Source organism: Diadema setosum, chromosome 13 (genome assembly GCF_964275005.1).
Source record: "Diadema setosum chromosome 13, eeDiaSeto1, whole genome shotgun sequence".
Lineage (NCBI taxonomy): Eukaryota > Metazoa > Echinodermata > Echinoidea > Diadematoida > Diadematidae > Diadema > Diadema setosum.
The window spans coordinates 32,696,775-32,724,418 of record NC_092697.1 but is presented as its reverse complement, the minus strand read 5'-3'; the positions used below and the strand labels follow the sequence as shown (position 1 = coordinate 32,724,418).

General features: G+C 37.2%; 1 long non-coding RNA gene across 1 annotated transcript in view; it reads right to left on the bottom strand.

The window, feature by feature from the left end:
• The window catches only part of LOC140236725 (uncharacterized), a 124,361-nt gene extending 97,210 nt beyond the window's left edge, over positions 1–27,151 (bottom strand). Inside the window, exon 1 of the long non-coding RNA XR_011901789.1 lies at positions 27,020–27,151. This is a non-coding gene — a long non-coding RNA (uncharacterized lncRNA). The remainder of the gene's footprint in view (positions 1–27,019) is intronic.
• Between the last annotated feature and the right edge of the window lie 493 nt (positions 27,152–27,644).

The window sequence follows — 27,644 nt, the reverse complement described above, 5'->3', positions numbered from 1 at the left end:
GAATGTTAAGAGAGACCTCAGTGAAATTTCATCTGCATTTCTTGTTATCTATCTACTTATTGTTTCTACATTCCTGCTTATGTTGTTTGTCTGTTTGTTTTTTGTTGGGGTTTTTTTCCGGCGTGTTCGATTTCAGGAACCACACTCGAGTCTGGAAGCGCTTCCGACCAGGTGGGCATGCAAGAGTTTCCTGGAAGGAAGTTGGAGCCACGCAATCAGGACTTCCGATTGGTTTACCCTGTGAACTCTGGTCTGGCTGCCAACACAAAACCTGAATGACAGAGAGTCCATCTGCCTTTGTCGACTAACTGGCACAACTTGAAGGGACTTAAAGACAAATATTGACAGCTTAAAGAAAAAAAAATGATTCAGTTTTTGCCATGTTAACTGAAATAGACAGTTAACATTAATGACCACATTACAGTTGTTAGAATATCAAGGACTCATATTGTCTTGTAAAAGGCAGAAAGCATTTACCATCATTAGCATCACCACTCATACATCTTTTCTTTTTTTATAAATTAATAATATAAAAAGATAGATAAGTAGATAGATAGACATATATCCACAGAAACAGATAAATAGATCTACTGTAGATACCAGTAGACAGAGAGATAGATACACACATAAAGAATTGTTTCTTTTTTCAATTACTGACTCCCAATGGTAAACAAAACCTTTGAGTTGAAGAAGCAATATGAACTGTCACAAGGTGTGGCAATTCATCAGTCCATCACTGATGAAAGATAAACCATCTTTACTGATGCCTGGACAAAAAAAAAAGACATCACAAAGTCACTGAACATCAAACTGCTAATATAGGTACAACTTATTTTAGATTCTCTAGACTTATAAAGACATGTGAAATAATATCAATGTATTCAAATTCATGAAATTCTTACGTCGAGATGTTTTCATTGCAACTGATTGACAAATTGCCCTACATCGACGTAAATAAGCACTGAATTGATCAGTGTTTTAGTAGTAGCCATGATAAAAAATCATGGGCGTACATACTCGAGCAGGATTCGAACCTACGACCTCCTGATCACCGGACAGGCGTCATCTCCACTAGACCACCGAGCTTTCGCCCGACAGCAAGTGTTGGTTCTAATCCTTATAGCATGCAGCGGGTACTGCTTTGTTATTCAAATTCATGAAATTCTTCCGTCGAGATGTTTTCATTGCAACTGATTGACAAATTGCCCTACATCGACGTAAATAAGCACTGAATTGATCAGTGTTTTAGTAGTAGCCATGATAAAAAATCATGGCTACTACTAAAACACTGATCAATTCAGTGCTTATTTACGTCGATGTAGGGCAATTTGTCAATCAGTTGCAATGAAAACATCTCGACGGAAGAATTTCATGAATTTGAATAACAAAGCAGTACCCGCTGCATGCTATAAGGATTAGAACCAACACTTGCTGTCGGGCGAAAGCTCGGTGGTCTAGTGGAGATGACGCCTGTCCGGTGATCAGGAGGTCGTAGGTTCGAATCCTGCTCGAGTATGTACGCCCATGATTTTTTATCATGGCTACTACTAAAACACTGATCAATTCAGTGCTTATTTACGTCGATGTAGGGCAATTTGTCAATCAGTTGCAATGAAAACATCTCGACGGAAGAATTTCATGAATTTGAATAACAAAGCAGTACCCGCTGCATGCTATAAGGATTAGAACCAACACTTGCTGTCGGGCGAAAGCTCGGTGGTCTAGTGGAGATGACGCCTGTCCGGTGATCAGGAGGTCGTAGGTTCGAATCCTGCTCGAGTATGTACGCCCATGATTTTTTATCATGGCTACTACTAAAACACTGATCAATTCAGTGCTTATTTACGTCGATGTAGGGCAATTTGTCAATCAGTTGCAATATCAATGTACATATTCCGGAGCTGGAAGTCCTATCCTCCATCATTCATCACAACATATTTCACTTTAATTAAGAAAAGACCAAAAGGGATCTGCTTTTAATATCTTGTTGTTTAACATGTATACACTATAAGTTTGAAACACTGTTTAAGGGCTTGTTTTTTTTTTTTTACTTTATGGATTTTTAAAAAAAAAAAGAGTAAATGAATAACATCTTTAAGTGGGTCAATTAAAAAATAAAAAAAAAACAAGCAAACAAACTTTTGACTGCCAGCATAATCTCCTTACGGGTCTTCCATTTTTAAGATCATAAACCAGCATACCATCACTCTCTCCAGGTTTAAATACGACACAGTGCCAATCATATCAGAGTCTGTACAGAGACAAAGACAAAAGCACCATGTATCACTACAGACAGAAAAATGCATAAAACATTAGTCTTTGTGTAACTCCCACACTTTGGGATGGCTACATCAATTTTCAGAAGAAATATGTTTCGTGTTGCATTAATGAACATGAATCATCGGACTCAAGTAACCGGTTTTGACGACCTAATCACCTTATTTTCTCAGATTCTGACTCCCCCTTCTCTGTGGACAGACAAAGCCAAGGAAAAGATGCATGTCACTTACGATTAGGAGGCTCAAAGTACTGACAACCTGCCTTACGATTAGATTGATGATCTGCATTCAACTAGAGAGGAGTGTTTCCAATTACACATGACGAATGGATTCTGAAGTTTGGCCCACAAACAAGGCAGAGCTCTATTTTCAACCTCCTCCATCCAATCCATGTCATCCTGATCTATAGAACCTGATTTGCTCCCCAGATCTGACAGAAGAACATTCAAAATATGTCTCAACAAAGTTTTAATTGGAGCAGGGGCAGCCAGCCCTTGCTGGAGACCATTAAAGCATTCAGCAACACCAGGGTGGCTACCTGAGCCAACAAAGTACAAATAATTCATGACAGCGTGGGCAAGAGAGCAGTGAAATGGTATGAGGTCAGCATGCCCTGACCTAAAGTTGTGAACGGTCAAAGGCGCATCTAGGCAATGATTCATTCCCTATAATGACCAATTAATCTATCATTTAGGATTTCTCGTTTCGTTTATACAGTCCCCTTCCAACCTCTACATACAAACAAACAGATGATCTGCAATGAAATCCAAGCCAGTCACTTAAGGACTACAGTCATTACACCAAAATGCTGATGTGTCACATTCATTTTTTTTTATTTCATTTATTTCCACTTTCATAATTGGTTTACAAACTTTGCATTAAAAAACAAACAGACAGACAAACAAACAAACAAAAATACAAGGTGTCAAATATGATAGTGGTGGAATCATGAGAAGCACAAAGTAGGCTTATTGAAAATGATCCCTTAAGAAATATTGTGATGTAAATATGTGTAATCATTTATGATAATTTGAAATTGAATATTATTGAAACAAACATAGATACAAAATGCGATAAGATTTACAACTTGAAATCAATCAAAAAAAAAAAACTGATACGTGTATATATGAAAGAAAAGAAGAAAACTCCATATTTAACTATTCATCAACTTGTAACTTAATTGCATCAAAAAGATATTGTTTATATAATCTTTTAAATTGTCTTATGGTCTTACTGATCCTGAAAACTATATTCAAATTATTCCATAGAATAGTACCTTTATAAAATATTGATGACTGCATACAAGATGTGCGATTTAATGGGAGATGGGAGATGGATATTCTGAGCATTTCTGGTATTATAATCATGAATGAACTATTTCGTCATCTGGTATATGCAAAATATACACTTGAGAGATAGATAGAAAGAATATTTTACAAATTCACATACACTTGTAATTGACAAAGCATTTCCAGGTTCATGTGGTATACACAAGATGAAGCAGGTTTGTTTTCCATCACATGGGATCTTATGCCCCAACAGTGAATTTTAATCATTCTATCCAATTAAAACATAACACTATCTGCATGGGATTAACCTCACAGACTCTTGCAAATAAATACTATTACAGTGCACTCCCATTATAACCAAGAAGGTTGTAACGAAATTCTCGTTACAATGAAATAATAATACAGGAGCTAAAATTATCATCATTATATCTGTATATTGTTTGGTTATAATGAAATTTTGTTATAATGAGAGAAATCCGCCGGTACTGAAGAGTTCATTATAACGGAAGTAGGCCTACCCTGTAATGGCAAAACAATGCTGGACTTTGATAGTCAATATTCAGGTTCTTTTTTTTTTTTTTTTTACTTAAATGGATTTCATGACCGACTGCCAGATAAGGCCCTTTTAATGCAATTTCATCTCAAGAAGATCTATGCGGATTACTCAATCCTTTCTTACAAAAAAAAAGCAATGTTTCACACTTGAAACAAAACTTGTTTGTCAGTTCTCAGTGAAACACATTTCTGGGTGTATTTAGTGCTACTGAGTGTTGTGTTCCTTAGTGCACACAAAAGGGCTTTTTACACTTGTAAATTTTTGCTTAGCCCCGGACTATCGGTGGGGCTAAGGGGGGGCCTTAGCCCCACCGATAGTACGGGACTATCCTTAGCCCACTTTCTGTTTACACTCGTTTTTGCCAAAGTGGGCTAGCCCCACCGATAGTACGGTACTATCTGGCCCTGCAAAATAGCAGGGGTTAGCACCGCAATTGCGGTGCTAGCACCGCAATTGCGGTGCCAAGCAAGTGAGTGTAAACAGAACGAAAAAATAATCCTGGGCTAAGCGACGGAGACGAAGTGCGACCCTCACTGACCAATCAGAAACGAGGTAATCAAGTGCTGCCGGTGCGTGCGTGTACGTGTACAGTACACAGCGTAATTATGAATATTCATGTGGTTTGGAAAGTCCGGGGCTAAGAAAGACGAGTGTAAAAAGGTCAGTTTTCTCCTTAGCCCCGGACAAGAGATAGTACGGGACTAATTGGCGAGTGTAAAAAGCTGAAAAAATTGGTACGGGACTAACGATAGTCCTGGGTCAGAGAAAGTCCGGGGTTAAGAAACACAAGTGTAAAAAGCCCTAAACTGAAATAAATCTCCTTGCCCCACCACGTATGTACTGTAGACGACATTCCACACAATAATAGTGATAGTGATGTTTCTGTGTGCGTGTGTGTGAGTGTCAATACACAAGAATTGTATGTTTTTGCACCTCATTTTGCAAATCCATTTTTTGAAAACTATCCATTTTGGGCAGGTGTGAACAGGTCCAATGTTTGAGACTGAAAAAAATAGTGCATTAAGAGGCACATATGCAGTCAACAAGTGTGCCCTCAAGCCAGATGTGATTAGGGTTTGTCATCTAACATAAACAAAACATCATGGGATTTAGTTGAGGAGATCCACTTTCACCTTGAACTCTGACCTGAAAAAAGAACAATTTAGTCTTACCTTGAGTCTCTTAACCTGCCAAAAAACGTACCAAAAAAAAAAGGGGAAAAAAGTTTAATTTTTACCACTGGCCCTTTTCTTCCGAAACTCCCTTTGATATCATACACAAGTAGTGTATGTCATTCAGACACCTCTAAAATCTGACTCAGACTGTGCATTAAGAAGTTTATAGAAAAAAAAAATTATGCCACTTTCATACTTGCATTCATTCTCTCTTTCATAGTGTACATTCTTGTAGACAAAGTTGCTGATTCTTATCATCTGCATGTCTATGTCAATTTGAGCATAGAGACTGGCATTCCCCTTTAGAGGACAAAAAAAAAACAAAAAAAACAAAGAAAAAAACATGCTATTAGTGGTCTGGTTAGACAGACTAAATGTCTTTATTTCATATCTTGTGGGTGACATATTGTTTAGGCAGGCAAGTCACATGGGCAAAAAGAGGGGAATAAAATGTTGGATATAATGGTTCTACATGTACTTCCAGCATGATGATGACTTCCATCAGGAATGTCACCTTGTGATGTCATAATGACCCCCTGGGAGAACCAGCCCAGAAAACTTTGACACCATATTTTGCCCGGTAACCATGGCAGCAGCGGGGGCACAAGAGAAAGAGAAAGAAACGAGCTGTCTGCTCTTGAACACAGCACTAGGGGAGCAACACACTTTGTGAAGGTTTCTGATAAGTTTGAAGAGTGAACATGAATCAAACAAACTCAAATGAATTAGTTTGGGGCTCCTTGAGGAACAGACGGGGTACAGAACTCTAGCCCTGTTTACGGATGAGGCACTGAACTTAAACAAGTTTCTGCACGGAGTCCTTGAAAGGCTGCCAGCATGTAATATAACAAACATGTTGTTTTATCTGATCTTTTCTCCCAGGCATTTTTTTCTGGATAGCTGATGAGACTCTTCTCTTTGATGCATCAGCTTTCTTAATAAGTTGGATTGCCAGTGCAATGATAGCTTCTTTCAAAGGCAAGCGATGCGGACATCAGTACTAAAAATCTAAGAATATTGTTGTTGTTGTTGTTGTTGTTGTTGTTGTTAAAAAGCAAAGCCTTGCAAGATGCCTTACAACTCACAGCACCCAAGATATGATTAACTTCACATCCTGCACAGCTATCTACACAAACCATAATCAAAGATTTTACCAGTCCAATAGTAATCAGCGCGTTAACCCGTTGAAGACGAGTCCCGAGTATACTCAGGCAAGTGACTATGGGAAATGCATGCTGCAGCAAAATCAGCCCGTCCTCAACAGGTTAATAATTCTTCACACACAATTCAGTACATTGGGTCAAAGTTTCTTGTTTTGTTTGTTTTCTCTGGTTCATCTCAAGACAGGCGAAGATGCTTTCCCCTCATTTTTCTCCCATCTTCTGCACGGATGACTCCTCTCTCAAAACTGTGCGGAATTGCTGAGAAAACAGTCGTCCGCTTCAAGTCAGGAATTCGTTTAATTCTGTTTTCAGAGCTACCTGCTGGGCACCAGCCGACGTGCTGCCGCATTCATGCCGTGCCTCCATAACGGAATCCAGTCATCCGCTCTGGAGGTCTCGGTTTTCATGGTGGTGCTAGATATCCACAGACAACTAGAATTTGACCCTGCATCAATTTAAGCTATCACGTCCAGGAAACCACTATATTTCTTTCATAGTTTGATATTGTAATCTTTTTGATTTAATGTAGAAGAGACTGGTTGCACAAAGGAATATTCCTTGTGCACTTTTATTTTGTGTTGGCAACAGAAATACTACTAAAATCATCAGGGAAGAAAAAAATATATTTGTCACAATGTCATAATATACAAACATCCCATACATATACACAAAATATGAATTTATCTGTACAATTGAATTTTACATCCTTCTTGTCTTTTATTATAAAATTGAGTATTTGCATTCCTCAAGTCAAGATCTAGGCCCTTTACTGTATTTCAGCACACATTTTTTGTTCTACTGTGGTAACTCAGAATAACTGTACATGTGGGAATGTACAATATTTATCCATCACAATAAATCCAGTAAGTTTCTCTCAAAAGTTAATGGAGTTTGACTTTCAACCTATACAAATTTTTACACACCTTTGCTGGTCTTGGGACTATCAAAACAAGACATGGAGACATTTCTGGACCCTATACATTACAGGAAAGTACTACCAGCCCCCCCCCCCCCCCCTCAAACACACATACATAGGTATAACTGTGCATTATTCCAAACGTTTGTCAATCCAAATATGAAATAAGGCTTGTTATTCCAAAACACACTAATTCCATATATACCTATGTGTCTGTTATCCAAAAATTAAAAAGTGTATATTAATCTGAACATTTGTGGTGTTATTCCAAAGTTTTGTTATTCCAAAGGTTTGTTATCCGAAAATAAAATCATATCCATTCATTCGATGGTTCATTAATTTGAAAATGAGAAAAGATTCACTATTCCAAATGTTTGTTCATCCAAAAATGAAATAAGAGTCATTAATACCTGAAAATGAAAAGAAGGTGCATACTATTAAAGGACAAGTTCACCTTCATTAACATAAGGATTGAGAGAATGTAGCAACATTAGTAGAACACATCATTGAAAGTATGAGGAAAATCGGACAATCCGTTCAAAAGTTATACATTTTTGAAGTTTTCATGCAGTCATCCCTGGATGAGAAGACTACTGCAGTGTATGATGTCACATGCGTACAACAATACAAGGAAAATATAAAGAGAATTTCACAAAATTTCATCTTTTGAAAAAAGTACACATTCTCTTGACTCGTTACTGACATATGTTATGGGTAATATTATTCCCAATGCCTTGTCAAGTGCTCTTTTATTATGCGAAAAAAGTGAAAATATGTTGAATTTTCTTTACATTTTCTTTATACCGTTGTACTCATATGACATCACAAGCCTTAGTAGTCTCCTCATCCAGCGGTTCCAACACAAAAATTTTAAAAATTCATAACTTTTGCTTCAATTGTCCAACTTTCCTCAAACTTTCACTGATGTGTTCTACTAATATTGCTGCATTCTCTCAATCCTTATGTTTATGAAGGTGAACTTGTCCTTTAAGAAACCTTATTTTGTTTTCGGATATGACTCTGTCAATACCACTGCAATAAATCAGGCATTTGATTCTTACTGAATTAAAAAGGGCTATCACTCCTTTTTCTTCAGAGCGCAAGAAATTTGAAGCTCTATGACGAGACAAACATCAATACACAAGACCACAAAGTTGGGTTCTGAGAGTAATACGGTTCCTAGGAAGTATGGATTCACTGCATATGCTGCAGGAAGTAAGAGCAACATGACACACTCAAACCAGAGTAGTTTGGGGTCACCACCTGTAGAGTTCATGCTAGATAAAAGGGTCACATACATACCTCTGTATGGTACAAAGTCAAGGAACTTTCTTCTGTATCTGCCAAGTATCTCCACTGATATCATTACATTCCACTGTCTACAATTCCCTGATGAATACGCTCGTATCAGGTGACATTTCTAGTGCAATTCAAAGAATGATCCAGAGTGATCATTTCACATGTGGTCTCCATTTCTAGAAGAATTCATCATACATGAACATGCTTTTAGTTGTTCCTATGGCGGTTGGACTAGCCTTCTCACGCACACTTCAGGCAGAATCAGATTACCGTATGTATATGAAGGAATACATTGATCTGAAAACATTTTACATAGACATGATATCAACTGAATATCGATTGATGATATACTGCACAGATTACTATCTTGCACTCAAATACAACTCTGTGCTTCAATGCAATAAGTTAACATCTTAACCTGCACTTCATGTTTCTTGTTTTGTTCCTTTTTCTTTAGTCACCTTCATCTGCAGCATTTATTCATGAACCCATTTTTACACTCAGCAAAAAAAAGAAAATAAGCACTTTTTCAAGTTTATATTTCTCATAAAATATTTGGCTAAAAGTTAAGTATTATGTACCATATGAAAGATAATCTAATTGGCTATCAGCCTGGTAGGTCAATTAAAATGGAAACTTTACATATGAGTGAATACCTTTGTTTTTCTCTTCCAAGGCACAAAAGTAAAACTGCAAAAAATGAACAAACTGTCATTCATGCGTAAGTGCTCTTCCATGGAAAAAAATTAAGAACAAAAGACAAATTTAACACAACAAAAACATGAATTGAGCTGCAAAAACATGCCTTTGATCTTTATAATATCTTTGAAGCCCAAAAGATCAATAGATGCTAAAAATAATGGAGGAAAATGAAGAATCTTTGGTCAAATCCAAATTCAAATGAAACTAGAAATGTCGCTACAGCGACTGGTTATACCCCCACCAAACAACATTTCATAAGCTTTGGTCAAAACAACATTTCATAAGCTTTGGTCAAAAAACTGAGGAAGTAGTTAAATCTGCAAGATCTTTCCTTGATCTTCTGCCATTAATATGCCGTTACCATGGCAACGTACTTTCGGGTACTGTCCAAAAATGCGTCTTGCACATCTACAACCAAAGGCACACATCTGTACCAAGTTTCATGGAAATTGGGCAAAAACTGAGGAAGTAGTTTGCAACACAAAATTTTCCATCATTTTGGCTCATAATATGTGAGCTGTTACCATGGCAACATACTTTTTGTCACTGTCAAGAAATGTGTCATGCTGACCTATATCCTAAGACAAACATTCATTATGAAATTCCATGAGAATTGGAAGAACACTGATAAAGCAGTTTTGCCATGAAGCATTTTGCCCTATATTTTACCAATAACATGCCGTTACCATGTCAACGCACTTTTTGCCACTGCGGAAATATGTGTCTTGCACATTGACATATTCAGATGAACATCTGTACCTAATTTCATAAAAATTGATCAAAAACTGTGGGAGGAGTTCGCGACGCAAGATTTGTACCCATTTTTGCCCATAATATGCCGTTACCATGGCAACGTACTTTTGGGTACTGTCAAAAAATACATCTTGCACATCTACAACCCAAGGCACACATCTGTGCCAAGTTTTATGGGAATCGGTTGAAAACTGAGGAAGTAGTTCGCGACGCAAGATTTGCAACGGACCGACCGCCCGACCGCCCGACCGCCCGACCGTCCGCTGATTCCTATATACCCCCTTCAAACTTCGTTTGGCGGGGGTATAATGAGAGAAGCAATAGTAACAAAAAAATGGTAGGAATTTGAATTGATTTCTCAAATTAGGAAAATTGTAAATAATATTTGGTTCTTGAATTTGTCTCATGAATTCTCAAATTAGATAAAGATATTCTTTTCATTTAATCATCTTTGTCCCCTTACTCACTATGTCGTGTGAAGTTTGGGTTGATATAAAAGTCTTATTTTCCCCTTTAGTTTCCCACTTTGATTTTGTTGAAGGTTAGAAAGAGATAAAGAAAACAGAAACTTATTTTTGCTGTTTCATTCATGTCTCTAATTGTATTAAACTGGTCTTTTGTTATCATCCTTATCATAAAGGGCATTTGTAAATGAAAAAGAACATGTCAATTTTGGCAATTTTTACTTTTGTGCCTTGGAGGACAAAAATGAATGTGTTCACTCATACATAAAATCTCCCTTTATACTGACCTAGTTAGATTGATAGCCAATTAGATTATCTTTAATAAGCTACATGATAAACTGATTTTCATCAAAATCTTCTATGAAAAATATGAACTTGAAAAAGTGTTTACTTTCTTTCTTTTTTTTTCTTTTCTCTTTTTTTTTTTTTTTTTTTTTGCTAAGTGTATGCAACATAATTTGTGTGTGCTTGTTTGTGGCTTTACATTGCAAGCAGCCAAGGTAGCACATATTTTGAATCAGACACCACTTGAATACAAAACTTCTGTATCATCTGTGGCATGTGGCTTCACAAGAAGAAACACAAATTATGTCTAATTTGTTATTTCAAGTATGTCAAATAAGTGGTCCCAAAAACAATACCTCCACCTCCTGTAAAGTGTTTCAAGATTGTAATCAAACTAACACTTGCTATAGGTTAGAAAATGGGCTAATGTTTCCCTCGCAATATTGAGTGTGGAGCAAAAGGAAGAATCACTTCTTTGTTTTAGATGTCATTTTCATTCCTAATTCTCTTGATTTGGACCAGTATCAGAAATTATTTGCAGCTTAGGTGTATTGGACAGTATTTTGATATGATCACATAGTCAAACGTCAATCCAATGACCACAAATTTTGATTTAAGGCCCATTGATGCAAACTTGGACTTCCACAAAATAACGTTCCATCAATTTTAACACTGTCAGTTGTAGAAGGATGTTACATTCTTTGTTTTAAATGTACAGTGTGTCTGTAAGGTAGACCCTTGTACACACATTCCATCATATCTTACATCATGACCAATCACAATACTGACTCCATGTACAACTGGAGCTACAACTGTATATGAGAACATGGGCCATGATATGGGCTGAGGAGCACAGTGTGTATACACTATGATGAAATGTTGTGACATATGATATAAACAGGGGAATGAATGTTTGGACATGTTATAACCATGAACTTCAATTAGAATAAATTTATCACCTCAATGTACATGTATACACAGCATTATTGAGAAAGGCAGAGGTACTTACAGGAAATGAGATAACATAGCACTCAAGCCCTTCTTTATCTCCAGAATTGTCTTTATAGTTATCAATCAGTGAGTTACACAGCAAGGCAAACAACATCACTATATTAGTCAGAGAACGGAAGAATGTGCACTGTTGTAACATATAAGGACGCTCGTCTTGATTTATTGCGCAATGTTCAATACAAACACGTAGACAGGTGCCAAGACGCTATCAGAGTAATCACCAAATCCTTGTGAGTAGTTGGAGAAGAATGCAAAGCGATTAGAGAGAGGTTATCTTCCATGACATTAAGGCCCCACATTTCTTAAAGGTAGTACATTTCCTCTGTATGTTCTTCACAAAATTTATCAAATTTCATTTAAATATGATATAACCATCTCCTTGCAGAGTAGCAGAAGTAAAATAGTAGGATTTGAGGTTTGGGAGAATATATTGCCTCAGAATCATTTAATTTTTCTTTTAATGTTTCACACAATTCATATTTCAAGTCAGCACAGAAACATAACAATAGGGTCATATAAGTAAAGAAAACATACCATTGAAATTGTGATGTTCAGCTACATATAATTTGTTATTCATACCTGTGCTAGCTTGCCAAATCTTTCAAAATCATGTGGACTATTCTATCACCAGATTAATGAACAATTGAGACACACATACACAATCACAATTACATTTAATGTACCCAATGTTATGTTTACTTAAATGTAGACTATGTCCAAATCTAGTCTCCTTTAAAAGTTATTTGCTTTCATAAACTTTTCTCGGTTGGTAAGCTATTCTGCAAAATTTTCTTCAATTCAAACTTGGTAAAAAATGCATGCAGCTTCAAAAACAGGTTGAGGCACAGCAACTATATGTTCTTCAGACAAAGCAAGACATAGTCCAGTACCTCTTTAAGGGACTTAAAATTATTTTTCTTTTCTTTTCTTCCATACTTTATTCCCATAATTAGTCAAAGTGTGGACAGTATGGTCAATTTTCAGCAGATTTATGGCCACCACGAGAGGGAGAAAAATGCTGGAAATGTCTCCGTTGGGGGAGATAAACCAACTCTCTGGGCTGTAGCAGGAATGTCTTTCCATAATCTTTACAAAATCTCGGTTTCACTTTCAGGAAGAGATAAAGATATTTCAACACCCACCATCTCTGACCTTTCACGCAAAAGCTGATTTTTAAAAAAAAAAAGAGAGAAAAAGTATATAATACTGAATGATGAATGGTGATATTGTTTCTAACATATCATTCATTATTTATCACACTATTATCACCATTTCATTTCATTAACTATACCAATTTCAGAAGTGAGACCTTTTAAAGTCCACAAGAGGGGACAATCAATTGTGTGATAGAATCTTTTTTTTTTCCCCAGCATGCCTCAAGAGCAAATATCAATCTTGACTACATTTTGAATCTCACAAGGGTCATCACTCATTTATTCATAGCCACCAACACCAACTCAGCTATAGTGACTACAAAATGACAAGAATTTTTATGAGTTGTGGTGTGACATCAAGTTACCTGTAAAGTCAGAGATCACAATAGGAAGAAAAATGTTGTTGTTGTTGTTGTTTTAAAGAACGAAAGAAAAATGTCTGTAAAGCCTACTTTGGCAATATAATTGTACTGTTTTCCAACTCTTAGTTCATTTAGAAAATATTTTCCTTGTAATGAAGCAGGGTAAAATCATACATCAATTTAATGCTTAGCATCTGATCCAATCTGTCAAAAACAAAAATGTATTTTTGTAATATATTGCTTTCATAATGATGCATCACATATTAGTATCAAGTAGGTCTACATCTGATATTGAAATATTCAAAGAATAACAATCATTATCATAAATACCAGCATTAAAACATCACCATCGTCATACCATCACCTTAAATCATTTTGGTGCATAAAGGAAAACAACCATTCAGATCCTCTGAAAGTCAATGACCTGTCAAACTAAAGTCCACTCAAATATTTGCTCAACAGTCTAAACAGACTTGCTGGCTTTTTCACAACACTACACACAAATGGTTGAAAAAGCATTTTGATAATCTAACCACTATTGCCACAAAATACCCCCCCCCCCCCCCACACACACACACACACACAAACACACAATATTCCTTGGTTAAAGAGGATAAACTCTGGATAATAAAAGACTTGCCATATTTGACATTTAATGGCCAAAGAGAGGAGAAATCTATCAGGTTTATGATGACAGAGACCTATTTGAACAATGAGACATAACAATTTTATCTGTAGCACTTGTGGTCACTCATAATACACATTTGTACATTGTGCACAGCATGATTTGTTGTTTAAGGGGACAGCTGGGCTAAGAAAGATCTTCCTTTTATCTGTTTTGCTCTAAAAGCATAAAGCAAGTGAAATATCAACAGCATGGCTGGGATTTCCATGAGGAAAACAAACCAAGAAAAATCAATAGCATTTGAAGAATTTATTAAGTACATGTATACAGAATCCATGTGTGACCTGGATTTCAAAATACAGAAGGTTTAATGTTTATTGTTTCTTTACGTCTATAGCTGTATCAATGATATTAAAGCATGGGCTGCAACACACATGTAGGCAAGTAGCAAGAGCAACGATATTACCACACATGCATGCATGGAGGTTGCAACTGGCTGCTTACAGAGGCCATACATACTGTTGATACCCCATTTATTTCACGAAGTTCCTATTTTCGCGAATTTCACGAGTTGGGTGCTATTCACAAATATAACAACACCCTCAACTGTTTAATCTTATCCCACAATGAATGCAAAGTGCATGCATACATTTCTCTGTTCATTCCTGTACTCCACAATCACAAAATTAACCACCCACGATTTTGTCAGGAAGTCCCAATAATTTGCCAAAAAAAAAACAATTAGACTCACGAAATACATGGCATACTATATACAGTCATTGCTTTATGCAAGACATCAAATGATGCAATGCCAAAACTCGAAGTGAACCATGCAAAATCATGACATTAGGGGGAAAAAAATCATGATACTTTGATGAAAGTTGCAAGGCAACTGTACTCACAGTCACCTAAAGCATCACTTGGAAAATCACACATTGATGTCTTTCACTCAACTTGTCCTACATGTATTGCCTCATGATTTACAGTGTGAACACTTAACCACTGTAATTTTGAAACAGGCATATTGTCATGCAACATTCTTTCTGTTTTAAATATTCTCCTAACTATAGCTGGCCAGACTTTGGTGATATCCCACCCAAAGTTGCTGGAGGCAGATACAGAGCACTACCAAGCCAATTGCCAATACATACTGTAGAAGTACAAACTTATGATTTTTTTTTCCAGTGTGAACAAGCTGGTCAGAAATGGCAAATTATAATGTGTAGTGTGCCATTTCCCTGCTGTTTTACACAGCTCTTACCGCAGCTGCCAACCAACTTCCATAATGATGTTATGATTTTTCACTCTTGGTGTAAACAGCCCTTACATGAGATACAAAGGGAATTTTCTCTTTTTCACAAAATGCCGATTCCAATATTTTCTTCCTCCAAAAAATTTCACATTCCTTTGTCCTCCAGAGATTCAGCCAAGGCAGTGGGTGTTGTCTCAATGGAACAAAAGATGAAAAGAGCAAATATCCTGAAAATCATACTTGGCAGATGTCGATATCACAAACTGAAAAACAAAAAAAGACATTCCCATGCACATTATTTGCAAGCACATACCTGAACATGAGTCATACTGTTGCATTTTGTGATCTTGACAACTTTACAGTACAACCCAGGTTTGAGTTGCCATAGAAAATGATCAAGTGCTGCACATTCACAAAGGGGACTTACCCTATCATAGCAAAAATGTTGGTATGCAAACGGGACGACCAAAATATAAAAAAAATCCACAACACTGCATACTAGCAGCCCTCTGCACACTTAAAACCCATGAACACATTTCAATATTTACTCCAAATTATACAGTATGTCAGTATATTCTGTACCCCTGGATATCTATATCACATACTATTTTTAGTTCTTGAAGAAAAAAAAATGCATCTCATAATTTCATCCTATAACTCTGACCCCAAAGACATTCAGGGATATACACACAAATTTGTTTGTATGTCATTATCATAACTTAAAATAACTGCACTAAATCAGATTACAGATAACAGGTTATCAACAAAAAGATTCCTGTGGCACAGGTATACAGGTATATGAATTACTTCCTTCACAATGAAACAAAGAGAAACTACAGATTGTAAGAATGTATTGAAAGAGGAGTGTAAAATAATCCTACACTTCTGTTTCCCCATCAAATATTCTTTCAGCCAGAACAATTAAAAATACCTGGAATCAACCTAGGAAAACAAAATACTTGAAATGCTTCTCCACATAATGAAACCAAGAGAATAAAACTTCCATGTTTCATCTTTCTGAGAAGTTTTGCATACTCAGCTTATGTTTATGATATTGCACTTGAAATTTTTATCCTATTTTCCACCAAAGTCTTCTGGGACTTGTGCCGACAAATCTGCCAACAAGAAAGGAGTGCAGTGCAAACTATTGGCAGAACCAAACGTTGTTCGAAGCCTGTTTTCAATACTTCAACTTAATTGGTAAGTCTTCAAATCGAAGAAATTTTGGGATTTTAAATTGACATTTACCCGCGATACTAATTCTGTCATGATTCTGAATGTTACAATGCGAAGCCCCATTACGCTATGCGTATGGGGCTGCTGGTCGCAGAACTTTAGCTATGCGTACAATGGGCTGCACGCTGCTGGTCGCAGTCTGCGGTTTCGTACAATATTTATCGACGCTGTACGGCGACGGCTCTGGTACGAAACCATTATTGCATGATTACTAAGACATGAGAGCACTTTGGGGCGAGTAATTCTCACAGACAACGTACTTTAATGTAAAACACAAACCAAGACAAGGAAATTCAGGGAAACTTTTGAGGTACCAAAACTTTTTATTATCTTTAAAAAGGTTTATATTCTACACACTACTACAGTACTAGTCACTCACAGAGATATCAAGTTCTCAACCAACTTGGGGTAAGAAACTGCAATTTAGCAAAGCAATTTCATATTTCATAGGCGTGAGACCTGGTACATGTACAGAGGTCTGCACTCCTCAGTCCCCCTGCATCTATCTCACGTCTTCACGATGTCCAACCTTCCCCTTTGGAGAGTGATCACTCCTCATCTGCAGCTCAGAGGCCAGATTGGTAGAGAGTGAGACTAGGCGTGTCTTCATCAGCCCGAAGTTCAAACTAGCGGGACATTTTGCGGTCTTAGAAAATAGCCCGATACAGCGAATGTGCGTCTTCATCAGCTCGAACAGCATGCTTCGGGAAATTAGTCCGAAAATTGACGCATGCGCACTTTGCAATATTACTCTGCCGATGCCTAGCTCGCGGTTCGAAAGTGGATTTCCCCGCTCAAAATCTCCTATATCACCGTATAGTTTATGTACGATTCTACAACTAGGGAGGTGAGCAGTACAGCAAATTCTCTTCAAAGGGATATTAATAACGCTACTCTTTCTTCTGTCCAGTGAGGCATCTTATGTGAAATTAACGAATTGCAATGTTTAAACAAATCCAAAATGCACACAATCTGCAAGAATCTTCAGCTAAGGTAGAGTGGACCAGAAGAAGAAGTTAACAAAAGAACAGCTAGCATGCACGGCACTGAGATTTAATAGGGAGGTGAGAGAAATCACCTCCCTGGTTTTAAAGATGACAACAACAGTAGGCCTATAGTACACACAATAGTGATCCTTGAATACACCGTGCGTGTAATGTACTATACACAATCACTAGCTGCTTGTACATGCGCTTTCCATTGCCAGCTGGCTAACCAGAAGCGTGGAGGGATCGAGAAAATTTCGGGCTGATGGAGACGCACCCAAGATAGCGCGCTATTTCACGAATTAGCGCTCTAGTTGACGAACTAGACCAAGATTTTGGGGGAAATTTTCCCGATCAAATAGCGCGCTATCTGCGTCTTCACTACACAGATAGCGCGCTATTTTGACATCGGACTAGTTTGGTAACCGCAAGATAACGCGCTATTTTGAAACTTCGGGCTGATGAAGACACGCCTACAGAGCAACCCAGAGGCTGCTCACCAAAAAGGACATCAAGGGCTGGTTCTGGTTGTTATTAGGTGATCCGAGTATCCTCTCGGATCACCTTCTGTATCTGTACTGAATCTTTCTTCTTTCTTTGTTTCTTTCTTTATTTCTCCTCAAAAGTTGTGCAGAGGTTAGCTCAGAAAGTGCATTGCTTCTCAATGTTAAACTTATACCATATCTGTATCATGTTGCAAAGACGACAGCGCAAGTTAAATCATAGTGATCAGTCGACCGTGACGTCACTATGACGTCATTATATGAAAACACATTTTCATGCATATCTCATTAATGGAATGGAATATTTCAATGAAATTTACGTCACATATATTTCGAGTCAAGCGAATTCTACTCATATTCTCAAAATTCATTTTTATCTCAAAACGCGCGCGTACGCGCGCGTTGAAATATTTGTATGCTCAAATAGAGCTCAAATTTTTTTTGCACACGTTTCAGACCATTTGGAGCATTTTTTGAAAAATTGAAAAAATCGGACGGACGCATACGCGCGCGCACTTATTCGCACACACAGCTAATATGAAATCGAAATTTTCAATTTTTTTCACACGGATCGGATGTTCGAAATGTCAAGGAATATTTCTACCAAGTTTCAAGTTGATCCGATTCAATATGACGTCATACGGCCCGTCAAATTCAAAATTCCGCGCGTGCGTCAATGGGGATACACAGTGCAACTATGCCAAAAAACCGCCAATTTTAAATCGGATTTTACTCGTCAGGATGGACGGTGACCCCCCATTTTCTTTACATATTCTGAAAGCTGATCAGTTGTACATGTCTGGGCTGGCTATGCTGACAAAGTGATTAAAAGATATCAAATTTCTTGATAAAGTTAAAAAAGTAAATTTTCAAAATGACGTCATCAAATTTCAAGTTTACTCGAGCGTATCTCACTTATCCTTTGCCAATTTTCACCTAAATTTCAATATGTTGTAGCTTATGAAATGTTCTTTCATAAATGTAATTACACAATTTTGATTAGATGACGACATCACCTCTAAAAAATGGATTGAAGGTAACCTTGTCAAATTTGACCAGTTTACGTGTAATCTCTATGGGAGTGCAATTTTTATGGAAATGAAAATTGACATGACTATCTTTATCGAGCACTAGCTCACTTATGCTTCGGTGAATTTCTCTAAGATTTTAATATGTTGTAGCTGAGACGTAGGCCTATCGTGAGTGTGCCCTTCGTTTTTTCATACGTTGTCGGGATCATGTGAAAAAACTTGGTTGAAATTAAAGCTTATCTTCTATGTATTGTAATATTTCTTTCTTTTTACAACTTTATGTGCAATAACTCAAGAAAAACATACCCTATCACCACCATATTTTGCACATGTTTAGTTCATGTCACGAACATTATTTCTTAAAATAACAACTACTTGATCAGACGCCATCTTGGGTATGTAAATTAGGGTCAAAGGTCATCGATGTTTCATCCTGTATCTTGGTGAATACATGTCTTATCTTTCCCATATTTTGCACAGGTAAAGACCATGTTACAGGGATCATTTCATAAAATAACCACTTTTTGCTCAGATGCCATTTTGTCTGTGCAAAGTGGGGTCAAAGGTCATATGTACTTCTTTTTCTATCTTCGCTATGACGTATTATCTCTATGGGAGGGAATTTTTTAGATGTGAAAATTGACATGACTCTCTTTATCGAGCACTATCTTACTTATGCTTCGGTGAATTTCTCTCAGATTTTAATATGTTGTAGCTGAGACTTTGCACTATCAGGACTCGAATCATTGATTACAAAAAATCGGATCACCTTAATTTGTCAGTGATGACAAATTACAATCTCTAGTTGTTGCTGTTGCTTTGTTGTTGTTGTTTTGTTGCTGCTGTTGTTGCTGTTGCTGTTGTTTTTAAATCAGTCTGTGTGTCTTTGTTTGTGTGTTGTTGTGTTTCTCTCTTCCTGGGTGGAGGTTTGGGTATGGTATCTCCACCCTTTTGCACCTATCACCCAATCCTGAAATGTCCCAATTTCGTTTCTGTTTGGTTCTTCTTTAGTTTTTGTGAAAAAGTTTTTATGAAAAAGTAGTAACGCAATAACTCCAGTAACTCCATACAATTGTATTTCTGTTTTCCCCACTACAATTTTTGCAATCTTCTTTTGTCCAACCATTTGACTATCAACCCTTTTGCATTTTTGTAGTCATATCCATCTTTCTTTATGTCAGCCTCCAGGGAACACAAAGGCCGCTCGCTTGAAATAATTTATCTCCCATACACCTGTTTGGCATCTAAAGTATGAGTCACTGCTGAGATATAGAAATTGACATGATCACTGGTGTTTTTCTTCCTTTGTCCCCCAACTTCCAGTTTGTTTCATGCTCTTTCTTCTTTCCGATCATGCCCCCCCCCCCCCCCCCCCCAATCTTTGAGCTAAACCAGACGATCAAAGTCGGTGATCCATGTTTGGAGCCATTTGTTGACAGTGCCTTTCTTGACTGCAAATAATGGCAAATCACACACGTCTGCCCCTGGAAAGCCTGAACCATGGGTGTTTTAAAGGTTTGAGACCTGGTTACTGAACCGCCCATATTTTCATCAAATACTGTTTCAAGATATTATGATGCCTCAGGGAGCCATATAGGGCCTAACTTTTTTGTCTGAAAGGCTACTTCAAATGGAAAATCAATTCAGCTGTGAGTCATGAAGTTATCAAATTTAATTTTGTAGGAAGTAAATACTACCTTTCAGTCGCTGTCACATTTAGGAGGATTCACTATTTGAGTGAAGTTGATGTTGAAATCATATAGTAGTGATTGCTGGAGAATATTGGCAAATGCTAGGGAAGGGACTACTTGTAAACAGTGAAAGATCTCCATGAAGGCTTGTTTATGGCAGTAACTGCATTTGACACCATTCAGAAACCTGCTCCCGTCACAAACTTAATCACTGTAGATCTACAGGTGCAATGAAGAAGTTCTTCACATAAAGAAAGTATCCCATAAAACTACAGCAAAACATGAACTTTTTCCATCAATTTACTAGTAATCAGCATTTGCTCATCCTTTGTAAATGTCAGACACAAAACAGTACATTATAAAGAAATTTGTCCAGCATATTTCTCTTTCATTTTTTTTTTTTATTGTTGGGCCACATGGACATAACAAGTCTGAGATGCATTTTGACCAACTAATATGCAACTCAACTGTCATTGTTATTCCAGAGTACTGTTACATCTGAATTGACAAAACATCAAAGATTACTTTTCAGTGAATCAAAGGAAAGGATAATAGCAAAGAAAACAAAAACAGACAAATGCAACAAGCGACTTCCAATGTTTTCAACATGTGTTTCCTTTATGTGAGCATAAGATGTGAGTGTGCTCTTAATCATGAAAATGCTGCCTGAATATTTTTTTTTTTTTTCACTAACATTTTTTCTCTTTTGGCACAATCCATAGCAGTTTTCTTGCTTCTGCATTAAAAGTAAGCGGAAGTGGAAACTGTTCAATAAAGAAACTAAATGATACCAACTGCAGGTTTCTTCTCAATTCTTTGTATGGTAGAGCCACCTTTATTCATTTGCCATGATTCAGCCATTATGGATGAAGCTAAATACAGTGTATACTCGATAAGATTAACGAGCCATATCATTCCTCTTACTGTCGTCAAAATGCCCTACAAAGATCTCAATGCATAGAATTAAATTCATACAGGCTGTGATATTAGTCATATTCCCCCCGAGGGTGTCTCTTTTATTCCCCAGTACTTTAGCATGGGGGTCTTTGAATATCACACCAGGCACCTCATATCATTCATATTAAACTTTATATGTCGTACATTCATGGATTACTCCACAACACAATTCAGTCCATTCAGTGAGACCAATTCATGGGGAGGGATCTGGGTTCACACAGCAATATTGCTGCAACTAAATTATGAAAGATGATCACAAGACCGATAGAATCACTTTTTTCGTCTTGAAGTCTTCAATAGTTATGATTTTAGAAGACATCATATTCAACAGGCATAGTGTGTAATCCTACATGTATATCATCATTGGATTAAAGAACGAAGAATAGCAGTTATCATTCAATGTCTTTAGCAACTTACTTGCATTTTTATATATAGAGGCTCTTCCAGTGAAATCTTTTCACTCTTTTTTGTACCATGGTGTAAACCCTCTATAAGCCACAGTGTAAACCCTCTATGGTGTATGTGCCACATTATTCTGAGACCGCAACATAGTCGTGCTCTGAGAAAATATTCAGTTTCTCAAATCTATAAAGTGTAACTCTGAATAGATTTTGGTTACTATGGACATGTACTGAGCTTTGATGGAAATTGCGTAACAAATCCATGATTGTTTTTCTTTCAAATGACTGATAGATACATTATCGTAGAGCCATGACTTTTGCATGCAAAACAGTGACAGAAACTTAGAATTTACTCTCAAATCCAGTAGGGAATACTGCTTGATAGTCAATCACCACATAAAATGTAATCTGCATGTGATATGATTGGAATAGCAAGAAATGCTTTCAATATATTTTGACATTTGGCGGTTTATCGATCAGTTTGGGCAGGTTTGTATGTTTGAGCAGAATATGTGAACTTGGCATGCTGTCCACTGAGTCGGGCGTGTGGACATGGCACATTAAGAGTTAAGAAAATTGCAAAGATCTCTGTAGGACAAGATGAGCTAGTAAGTTCAGTGTGAACTTTAAAAAAAACTTTTAAAAAATAGAAATAAAAGACAAATGTCCTACCTCTCAAGAACAGCATCAACTAAAAAAGCCCCCTTCCCATATCCAATGATGACGTATTCTATCAGCAGAGCGCGAATCCTGAATTCAGCTTTATGGGAGTGTCAAGTGTCATTTTCTCTTTTCAAGGGCTCAATTTTTTTTTTTTTCTGACTTGCCATAAAAACAAGCTGGGGAGGAAACGAAACCTGTGTGGGAACATGACAGACCACAGGACGAGCACACACTGAGTGTACATTCTTGTCCAGTAGATGGCGTAATTCAAATATATTGATGAATACTTGGGGATATTTTTCCCCCAGTACAGTTCGACCTCGATTATCCGGCCTCCTTTTATCCGGAAATCTCTATTATCCAGACGCGTTCATGCAGTTATTAAGGCCTTTTTTTTCATCCAAAAATTGAGAAAAAAACAGTGACTTTCATGGATCTATTTCACTAATTTCATAAGATGTGCATGATAGGTTTCTCAATATCTAATGAGGTAAAACATGTGTCCATGTATGATTTTCACATAAAGATATACTTTATTTTTGTGAAGAAGGGACTACAATTTTGCGCAGGCTAGCATAGATTACACCACCGTTGCGGGGTACGCTACCTGCCTAGCTGCCAGTGCACTGGGACAGCAGCTTGGATGGCAGCTATATACATTAACATTGTGTCTCCCATATCCGCCCAATTCGCTTATCCGGATGACCGCCTGTCCCGACATGGCCGGATAATGGAGGTCGAAAGTATCTCTTTCTTTGCTGGGTCAACTGGCAGCCTTTCAATTTTGAGAGTCATTTCAATTCAAGCTCAAAATGGTCCAGTATCTGAAAATTACTGATTGAATGCTTACATAAAGCATAACTGGGCACAATGATACCTACTCATAAATGTACCACTGCCTGACTTATGAATGAAAATTTCATCTTTTTTTTTTTTTTTTTTTTTTTTTTGCCCTGTTAACGCTACTATTTCATGTTGGAGTAATTGTACCTTTGATGCAATGGCCAGCAAACGGCACCAACCAGGCACATTGTGCCAGACGCCTGAATGAATGAGTGTGCCTTTAATAGGCTATACCTCATAACAGATTTATTTGAAGTTCTTTCATTATTCTGTTATAACATAAATTAAACAAAAATGTAAGAAGAATCATTCTATTGTACAATTATCCTAGACAAGAAGGAAAGATTTTAATTACATTTTGTTGAAAAGTAACAGTCTCTACAGCTGTTATTTCACACACAAACACACACACACACAATCTTTGTTTTCTTTATTCCATTATCAAAATGGTTCAACAAGTCTAGTATAAGCTGGTCTGTGTTGTTAGTTTACAGCATACACAGTTCATCATGTTTTAGGAGTTATTTTCACATACGTGGTATATGTACGTGTATATTAATACTGGTCTTTCAAATCCAGTCTTTGTACATGAATTTATGCTTTCCTTAGAAACAACTCATACCAACTTCTGAAGATCAAAGAGCATACTTATGCACAGCTAAAAAAAAATAAAAAATTTTAAAGGACAAAAAATTAAAAAAAAAGGAAAGAAAAAATAGCAGTAATGATAGATAGATAAATTGATCCTATCACACAAGTGAATTTCAAAAATATTCATACATTTTCATTAAAGATTGCATGCATTGTTTTATTTTTACACACTGGTTGGCATGACAGAGAAGTCTCAGAGTTGTTGATATTTTTTAGAAAATATTTCTGTTGGAATCAAAGAGCAGTAAGGTGACCGACAAACATTACTGCTTCATTAAAGCATTGTTCCAAGTTTACCACGATAACCCCTCGGTACACTGTACACGTTTGAACCAATGTCAACCTCTCCCCTGGATTAAAGGGAAGGTAAACCCAAAGAGCAATGTGGATTGAGTGAAAGCAGCAACATTAGCAGAACACATCAGTGAAAGTTTGAGAAAAATCGGACAATCGATGCAAAAGTTTTGAATTTTTAAAGTTTTGGTGTTGGAACCGCTGGATGAGGAGACTACTAGAGGATATGACGTATGAGTGGACAACAATACAAAGAAAATATAAAGGATATTCAACAAAAATTCACTTTTCTAGAATTATGAAAGAGCAGTGGACCAACCGCTTTCAGAAAGCAGGGGGAATAATTGCTACCCTTAACATATGTCAATATCAAGTTGCTGGAATTTGTAATTTTCATGAAAAATGGATTTTTGTAGTATTTTCTTTATATTTTCTTGATATTGTAGTCCACTCATACGTCATAACCTCTAGTAGTCTCCTCATCCAGCGGTTCCAACACCAAAACTTTAAAAATTCATTACTTTTGCATCGATTGTCCGATTTTCTTCAAACTTTCACTGATGTGTTCTACTAATGTTGCTGCTTTCACTCAATCCACATTGTTCTGGAGTTTATCTTCCCTTTAAGCTGTAAATTGTCATACCGGGTACCTGCACTTTTTCATAGCTTTGGACAAATTGATCTTGTTTCATGGAGATTAAACTTGCAAGGTTAGGTGATACACTGATGATATGAATCACACAAAGAAACACACATTTTCACCTCACCTATCTCCCCACCCCCCCCCCCACCCCAACACACACACATGTATACGTGTACATACATACATGTAATGTGTAAGGGCAGCCACATGCAGTTCAGTGACTTATTAGTGGGATGTCAGGCAGTTCTTGGGCTGAAGTATGAAAGCACACAGAACAGTGAAACTTTCACTGCAAATATTATAGGAAAAGAACATTGTACATGTAAGGAAAAGTTTGTTATGTTCTGATAAACAGTCTTGGCAGTCATGTTTACATAGATGAGGCAATTCTGTCATGACATAATTCTATAACTTTTTGTTCTTGTCATACTTTATAAAACTTTTTTTGTCAATTCAGTACAGAGTAGTTTCCCTTTAAAATCTACAATATATGTGTATGTAACCTTCTTTTCCTTGTACATGTTTTTGATGAAACCAGTAATACAATCTCTTAGGGCATTCATATGGACTGTACACCAAGACACCCACTTTAGAACGATGCATTGTGCAGGTCTTTACACTGTATCAAACCTAGAACCTGTAAAATGAACCTACTGCCTTGGATCACTGGGTCAAGTGATGGACAGATCACAAATTGATCTGACACCCATGGTCAATGAACCCAGTTCGGACATAATGCTGATCGTTCATGCATCCCAAACAAAGTGTTCACAAACTCTCTAACTATCCCCCCTTATCCCCACTTCCTCAGAAATAATCCCTTTTGTTCGCGAAGCACTACTGAAAGGGAGCTATTTAGTGAGCAGTGCATCCCACTTTTCTCAAAAACCGATCTGTTTTCATCAATCAACACATATTCAAAAGGGATTAGAATACACTAGCAAGCCAAGCAGAAGTCCTTTAGTACCAGAGAAGGGGATTCCAAAAGACATCTCCAGAGTCCTTGAGCATCAAAGCTCACCTGTAGGTTACTTTCATTTGTTCAGCATTTCCAACCATTTAAAAGCTGGCTCACATTCGCGAATACAAACAACCATCACACTCACTGTTACATTATGTGCATTTGAATACACACATTTATAAGTTACAACAGGCACTTGGAACTGGGGTGGATCCAGGAATTCCGTAAACTGGGGGAGCCTCTACAAAATTAAATATTTACAAAAATTACATTTTTTTCCTTTTAATTCTCTAGTTTTAACAAAAGTTCATTGACCCCCTGTGCAAAAAGATTAAAAATCCTTCAATAAACCATAAAAATTCCCGATCGAGTCACTACCAAAAGTTAATCATCTGTTCCTTGTGTCATTATCAACATTTGCTACAAGTTTTATTAAAATGTGTTCACAACTTATTTTGCAAAGAGTTATGTATACTTGGTGGTAACTATGGGGGCTCCTTGCTTGTGCACAGTGATCTCAACTGTGACTTGGTGGCAAATCTCACATTGATAGTAATAGCCAGTACCCTCTAAAGTGCATGATTGCCGACTTGGTATCTAAGCAACTGCAGCTAGATAGATCATTATTGAGCTTTCATTTGAGTTTCTTTCATCAAGTGAAATTGTCAGACGATTGGTCACTTCTTCTTCTTGCATTTTCCACTCTTTGGAATCTGACCACGTGCACCTTCCTTCACTTACACTGGGCGACGCATTTTGTCACGCATCAATGTTGCTCTTGCAACACTCAAATCTCAATGTCATTCAATACACCGCCAGTCGGTGTTAAGCGAGATGGCAAAGTAACGAGTGAAGGACACCAGCTTTTACTCACCTTGGCTTGTATTTGCTCGTCACTGTAAACCCGCGTTTCTCTTGAGATTATTTTCCCGTCATTTTGTCCTCTTATGAATTTAGAATTCTGATATATCGTTTACATCCAGGTGATGCATGGGTATGCATCAACATAATCGGCTAGGTATCGTATCGTATTGAACAGCGCGCGACCATCGACCATCATCATCAGTCATGTTGTGTCGGCGCGAACGGCAAATTCCATACCAAAGTCATCATCTATGCGCAGTCCCATATGCGCAGAGGAAAGTCGGGCCTTTCCCTAATTACGGGCGTGCCTTGGGAGATGGCGCTCGTCAAAATAATCTTATTTTGCGTTCCTGGGAAAATTACTTTGGTTGATTTCAGATTTTACGCCCAACGGCGTAGGCCCTAGTAAATAATGTAAAAAACAAAAAGTCGTTGTGTGATTATAATTTCATCACTTTTGCATGTAATTATGTATGTTTTATCTTACCTGGTACAGTATTGGTGGAGGCGAGGATTAGGCTTTTAACTTTTTGTGAGATACCAAGAAATTCGATGAAACAGAACAGAGCATACCATTCTAAGACGAATTCAAGGTTTATTTTAATCAAAACTAGTTTTGGAATGGCTGAGACATC